This window comes from Harpia harpyja, chromosome 12 (assembly GCF_026419915.1).
Source record: "Harpia harpyja isolate bHarHar1 chromosome 12, bHarHar1 primary haplotype, whole genome shotgun sequence".
Lineage (NCBI taxonomy): Eukaryota > Metazoa > Chordata > Aves > Accipitriformes > Accipitridae > Harpia > Harpia harpyja.
In genome coordinates, this window is record NC_068951.1 from 21,093,697 (window position 1) to 21,101,544 (window position 7,848).

Genomic DNA, 7,848 nt, shown 5'->3' on the forward strand with positions numbered 1-7,848 from the left:
TCCTACTTGAGCTGGTAAGGCTTCACTGGACTAGAATGTCTAGCTCTGGGCCTCCCAGTTCAAGAGAGATGGGGAGAAACCAAAGAGGTTCAAGCAGATGGTTTGCAGGATGGTTGGGAATCTTGGGCACAGGTCTGCAAGATGTCAGGGGAGCTGGAATGGTTTCATCCAGCATACTGGAAGGTAGTGACAGAGATGATGGAATCAAGCACTGCCCAGTAGTTCCCAACAATGTAATGGAGTAATGGCCCTTGGTTCAGGTTCAATATTGACAAAAACTTCTTTACTAGGAGGGCAATGCAGCACTGGAAGGGGTTACGCAGAGAAGCTTTGTGATATCCTCTCACAGAGGTTTCCAAGACATAGCCAAAGTCATGGCTGATCTGATCTAGTGTTGGAGAAGGAAACTGGCTACAGAGGTCCCTTTCCACTGCTCCATGACTCTCAGCAAATGCAAGTTGGTTTATTTTTTTATCCTCCAAGACAAAAAGCCACATCTTAGTGCTGCTGATGTTATAGCACTGGTTGTCAATAGCTCTACTGCAAGCACAGCGCAAGACTGAGGAAGTACACTAGCTGCCTAAAAAGTACTAGGCAGCAGCAACCGTCACCCATCACACAAGGCTATGATATTTAAAGACAGGAATAATAAAGCCGTACCTCTGTCTTCAAATCATTCATCACTAAGTACTTGGAAAAGATCATATTCTAATCTTCAAAGGAATAAGTGCACATACGCAGTAGGCAGAAAGGAAAAGTGTGTATGGACCCTCGTATGCATGGGTGGGGGAAAAGTTTGATCTACCAGGGCTAGGGAGACAGCATTCACTCATGCTGATGTTTGGTCAGTGGTAGAGTCGCAGCACACTCAGGCAGGGAAAGACTTCCACTTACAGAAAGAAATCAATGTAATTTTCTCAGTGAAGGAAACAGAAGTCAGTTTATGAAAATCAGCTGTAATAATGGGGAGTGGTGGGACCCACTATGTACAACTGGTCTACAGACTCAGTCTGCTCATGTCATACATGGCGGCAAACTTGGAGCACAGAATCTGAAAGTCAAATTGGACTACTTTCTTCCCATTTATTGCCACCAGTGCCACTTCTTTGTTGGCCAAGAGTGATTTTATATATAACTCCATTTGTCTAAATTTTGCCTGTTATATATGTAAATGAGAGCAGCCTGTCTAAGCATATTTGAAATTTCTGAAAAAAAGAGAAAGAAGGAAGAGAGCCCAGCTGTGTTGGTTTTACAAGGCTATTACAACAGTCAAATATTTTAGTGCAAAAAAAGCAGATCTTTTGAGCAAGAAGGTGTCACTTTCAATTCACTGCTTTTCAAGATGAACTTAAATTTAAATAATACACTTAAATTCTGTCTTTGACCTGCAGCTAAGATTACAGTTTTCTAAATCAGAATTTTACATACAGGCTCCTCTGTGAAATTTACTGTTAACTCTGGAGAATCTCCAGTTGGTTGTATTTTTATACCAGGACAAAAGCAATGAAAAACCTTGTGCAACTTGAGAAGGTGCACAACAACTTTGTTGATGAATAAAACTGAAAAGCATCTGACATTTTAAAAACAACAACAAAAGACTTCCTGAGTCAATACACAAGTTCACAATTTCTATTTTCAGACTGCACAACAGAAAAGGTTTCTTCTCTCTTGATGTTATTCTTAATACACAGAAAAATGGTAGGAACCTGAACATGAACCCCTCACATACCCAGGTCTCCTCCCAGGGACTCTGTTGTACTGTAAAGTCAAGAAGCATTGTCCTGGGGGGGATCAAGTGCTAGCCAAAACCACCCAAAATATTGCCTTTAAACATTTTCATTTTTGCTGTCTTCGGTGAATGGAACAAAACCTGATGCAATTAACCACAATCCTTAAAAAGCACCTGTATTTAACCTTAGTTTTTCTGGGCAAGGCTGTTTCAGGACACCCATGTGAGAATACTCACAAAGACTGATTTTGTTTCTATCCAGTCAAGCTTCTTCAGCTGGGCCAAACCCCACAGGTCTTCACAACACAGGAGAGGGCTGGCTGCTCTTGAGGGCATTTTTGTCTATAGCAAATTACTCCACCAATATCCTACAATTAGCATTTGTTCAATAGTGAATGTAATGCCCAAGAGGTATTTTGTAGAATCATGCAGCAACTGAAAGACCATAAAGCATAAAAGTAGTTTGGACAAAAGGAAAAAAACAAAACCCAACCAAAAAAAACCCCAAAACCACACAGGGTTTGTTACCCAAAATCTTTTCCCGTCGCTTTGCCTAGTGGGTTATATCACCTTCCATTCCCCAGGCCTGCTTGAGCACTGAACTTCAGATCAGTGCTACTCCACTAACTTCTAATGCTATAAAACTACTATCAGAATAATGCTGGACTTTTTGAAAAGTAATATTGCCCCAGAAGTCCCTTTGAAATAACATATTTATGATTTTTAACCAAAACCATTTTAATGTAAATTCAAATGGTTTAATAGGAAGTAGAGGATCTAATACAAAACTTCTTTTTAGAGCCTTTAAAACTGCTTGTACGATACTACATGATTTACAAGCTGGAAGGCACCTGAGGAAGGATCCAAGCCTAGAGCAAAGCACTGATAGTCTCCTGCCTTCTACTGAGGGGCCATGGTGAGCACAGGTGGACACGCACCCTGTAGAGGAGGTCCAACATAATTTCATTATGATTAAATACATTAGTTAAAAAATGTAAATGAGACAGCTTTTCCACGTGAGAATGATCAGCCACCATTTCTTCTTTGTGCGTTTTCCTCAGAAAGAAAGCCTAATAAATGTCACACTAGCAGTTTACCCTATCATTTAATTTCAAGCGTTCAGAAATCTGCAAAGTGAGAAGAGCAGCCACCTCACTAAGGCAGCCTCCAGATCACAAAATGAAGTTGAAACAGGTTTGAAGACTGAAACTGATCTTCAGAGAGATATCGTCTTAAACCTCACATCTTTGTGTGCTGCTCTAAGCAATATTTCACTCAAAAGTTATTCTCCAACATCACCACAACTTAACCTGCCCAAAATGCACGCAAACGAACGAAAGATAAACCGAAGCTACTCAAAGGTACAGACTTCTGCCTCTGTCATCAAAATGGTTTTGCAGGTTTTTTCCCCTTCACATTCAGAACATTTTCCACTTTAGCCTAATTCCTTCCTATGAGTTTTGGGCGTGCTTTCCATCCTTCCACCCAAACACAAGGAGAGGAGCTGTGGAGAGGCAGCATTCTTTGAAGAACTAGCAAGTCTAACAGGAGAAGACAGAGAGCGGAGAGCCCACCAGCCCTGTGTACAAACCTCCCGAGATGACTCTGGCAGCTGCCATGAGAGCGTGCAGGGACCTGCTCAGTACCAGAGTGGCAAATGGCAGTAGCTCGGACAACCCCTTTATGGAGCCAGGAGGATGATGAGACCTTGGCTGCCGCATACCAAAAGGGACTTAATTTTTCCCAAGGGGAACTGTCTCTACAAATAGGGGCAGAAACATGCTTGCCCTGAGCAAATTGTAAAGAAACCTGCCCATCTTTGTTATTTACACAACAGTACAAATGAAAAGCTGGCTTGGCTAGATATCAAATTAGCATGCTTGCTAAGCATGTAGAGAAACACAGACACAAGCTACACACACACTCTTTGCTCTGGCTGCTCTCCCAGCACTGCCAAAACATGGATCGTGGAGAGAAAAGCTCAAAGGCTCAGCTACCGAAAGTGGTAGCAGCTTCTTCTCTTACTCTCTAGCCCACTGTCTCTGTATGGGGGAAGGAAGGCCCAGAGGAAGAGGAAAAGAAGATGCTGCAGCATGCAGTGGAAAGTGGTTGTCACAGTGAGCCCAAGGTGGCTTCAGTCCAAAGATCCAAACCTGCTTCTGGACCAAAAACCACAGGAGGCACAGAAAACCCCTTTGACCGCTCTTCCTGCCCAAGGCAAGATTTTGTGTATCTCCCCAGAGGTGTCCCCAGGCTGCTGTGTGTGTGTGTCCGCCCAGCACTCTCAGAAGTCATGCCCTTTGACACTGCATCTCACACCGTGGCTCCCACCGGGCCCTCGCAGAGGAGACAGACCCTGCTACTCAGCCAGGACATGGCAGGGCAGGACTAGGCACTGGACACACCGTGCGGTGCCCATCTTGCTACTCAGAGGAGGTGGCCACTGTCATGGGGATGGATACTGAGATGGGTCTGCCTAGGCTGGGGTTTCCTTCAGCTACAGCAACTGCTTTTGAAAATAGCTAAAACTATTTCTCCTGTAAAGGTGTGTGGGAGAGAGAAGAAAACAAAAACAAAAAACCACCTATTTTTTTAAAGTTAGGAAACATTAGTCTATGGAGAATATTAGGTGAGGGAGCCTGTGCTGCTTCTAAACACATACTTGAAATGAGTTTCTGTTGGCAAGAGAGCTATTTGCATTGGAACATCACTCCGAGGAACTGCTTGCCACAAAATATCACAGTGCGATGAGCTTTTGCAGTTCTGTTACCTCAGTGTTAGCTGGAAAGCTCCAGAGAGATAAAACACCCCCCTCCAGCATGGACATACCAAGTTCACACATGCAATCTTCTGTTGATCTTTTTACAATCAGGCCAATACACAGACTAAAGCAAGCGTTAGCACTGAAGCACACCTCGCCAGACTAGGAATAGTTGTATTTATATCGTGTCTTTCATCTGAGGAAGTCAGAATGACTGAAGACAAGAGACACGATCCTCCACTGCACAGACTGCTCTCCGTCTAGTGCCAGAAGCATGGGAAGGAAAAAGGAGGAACTAGATGGGCAGTAGCCGGGCAGCTGGTGTAGCTGAGGTCCTGCAAGGCGATTCTGTGTCCCTGAAGTGGCACAATTCATTGCCTTTGGCCCTGTTGGAAATTTTGCTCTCACTTATTTCACTTTAAAATATCTATAAAATAAAAGAAATGTTGGCAGCACTCCCTGCAGCATACTGCATGATAGAGGGATCACCAGAGCCAAATTCATGCTGGAACCATGGATTTTTAATTTACTTATTTTCTAAATCGCTGCCATTTCTGCCTCACCCCCAGGTCATAGGGATGGCACTGCTTTCCCCAGCACTCATTGCTCCATGGTGAGGACTCATCCTCCCAGGAGTGAACTCAGTCACCGCTAGACTGCACACACACAAGTCAAACAGACCTGCAGTAAATCTGCTCCGGGGCACCAGGATGTCATCTACGTTGTCTGATCTATACCGTCTGACACACTTCACTGAAAAAAAAACCCTCACCCATCATCTGGCACCTCCTCCACACCGTGCCTAGTTGCTTTTATACACGCTGCCTGTACTGAAGGTCACAGTGCTTATTCATTTAAACCACAAGAGGCAGCGCCGTAGGGAGGCACGGCACACTTGCAGACCTCGTGGCAAGTCCCCAACCTTGCCCAAGATGCAGGTGTTTCGAAGCAACCATGTCCTGCCGTTTATCTTCTCCTCACCCCAGCTCACCACTTCTGCAAGTCCTCTATTAGCCAGCGTTCTGGGCCCCAACCCTGGACCCGCACGCAGTGGCCAGCTTTCCATGGGGCGAGGAGCATCCCACAGGCATGAAAGATCCTGTCTCGGCTGATGGATGCTGCCACCATGGCAGCCCCCTTGCAGTCTGCTCCATGGTACCCAGAAGTGCTGCCAGGGGCAGGCTGCTGCATGTGAGCCATTATGTTTGTGGGTGGTTTGAAAAATCAGTCGTTTTTCTCCCCCACTTACTGAAGCACAACAGCTTCAAGGACAGATGGATTTCCATGTTAAAAGAATAAGGGGAAAACCGCTTTTTTTGTTCAGCTTTGAGGCCCTAGTCTACCACTTTCTTCATATTGCTTGAGACCTGGCAAACTACACCTGTAAGTGAGAGACGTTGTTCCACAGTTAATCTTCATTCAAACCAAGCCTGCATTTACCTAGTTCAGTGCATGGCTAAAGTGCCAGGTTCTGGAAACTGCAAACAGCAGCATTGATGCATATGATCGCCACATCAAGATCACACACCAAAACCACTGTTGTTCTTTTAAAAAATGCAGCTTTAAGTAAACACATGAGACATTCCAGAAAAAGTTAACGGAGAGAGCAGAGAAAGGCTATTGATTGTCCAGTCATAGGAGCTATATGTATTTATACATTAAATATATATAAATATTTTATCTTTTGTACAATGTGCTGAAATGAAACTAAGGTTTCATTTTGCACCCCCCCAGCAGTGCCAGGGCTCAGTGTCACTTTTCACTTTCCCAGAGGTCCTCTCAGCAGCTCTATTTCCTAGCTGCATTTTACCACACTGTAAATATGCCACACTGTCCCCTGAGCGAAGCAACTGCTCCCACCTCAAGCAAAGCACCTTACTGCAGTGTCAAATAAACTATTGAGGCTCTCTCAACAGTCACTGAAGAGCTTCTGGCATGTCCAGCGAGCAACTCAACTTTTCAACATCTGGATTGCCCTCACCAAGAACCAGTCTGTCCCCGCCAAGGACAGAAGGCTGCTAGGACATCTGGGTTCTCAGATCACTTATCTGTGTACTCTGCATCTCTTAGATACTTGCATATCTGTATCCTGCAGATGAAACCATACAGCTGCTTATTAAGCATCTCTGGCACCCCAATCAACTCATTACTGAAAATGATGCAGCCAACAATTACCCAGAAGCTATCTGAGCTCTGGAAAGGAGACCATGCATGACTGCCCTTGTAGGTTAATAAGAGTTCATACAGTCATTAGTATCTGTATTAAATCTACTAATTGCCTGGTGTTACTGGAAAAAATGAAGATTCCAGTGTTTTTCTGAAACCTTTGATCTGTTTATTTACTGAGTAAACATTACTATGACTTGTCTCCCCTTTGCTCAAATTTATGTTGGCTGGGGAATTCTTCTCAGTATTTCCTAGAATCATAACAATGCATGTAGAATATGCCATTTCTTTTAAAAGATCCTAATACCTCAGGTTTGAACCTTTTACAGAACACTGCCTTTTCTCTGCTCCTACACCAAGTCTTTTCCAAAGGCAAGTAATTCCAATGCAGTAAAAGCAAGACTCACCTGGTTCCTACAGCAGTTGAAAAAAATTGCTGAAACAGTATAAATAAAATAAAACAGTATAAATAAAATAACTGCACTGAATTCTTGCAAATCTCTGTCCCTCTTTTTCCACTGCACTCTATCTTCTTAAGTGTGCCCAGTACATTACAGTTCCAGTACAATCAGAGAACTCTGCGTATTTCCAGCTCTCTTCTTCTAACTTACAGAGATCATACTGCAAAGCAGGGCCCTGTGACATGATTGCCTTGAAACTATAGGAGATCACTTGACTGGTTAAAATACCAAAATCAGAACTGTGGCAAGTGTGATTTTTGTTTTTTTTTTTTTTTACATAACATCAAGGACTAAGCTCAATAAAGACAGTAAAATTATTACAAGAAGTATCACCTTCAAAATCTGTTTCTCATTAGGCTTTTATAGTAGAAATACAAAGACATCCTAGGAATTAAATCTTTTTCTTAAAAGTAGACAGCATGATTCCTTTTGAGTCACAAACTTCTCTAAATAAACCTAAACCACATTTGCCCAATTTACACAGCAAAACCTTCTGTTCTTTCTCCTGTTTTGACTTCCAGTGCTGGAAATTCAGCTTGGGGAATTCAGCTGGATCATTTCTTATTTATACATCCCTGTCAAATTCTGTGCTGGCTAAACTTTGTAAAAGTCCATTTCACTGCTGTTTTCTGGCAACACACAAACATAAGAAGGGACCAAAGTCGCTGCTACAGCCAGAGCCTCGCCAGCAAGGATGCTGACAGCATGCAAGAACAAGTACATGCTCCCTT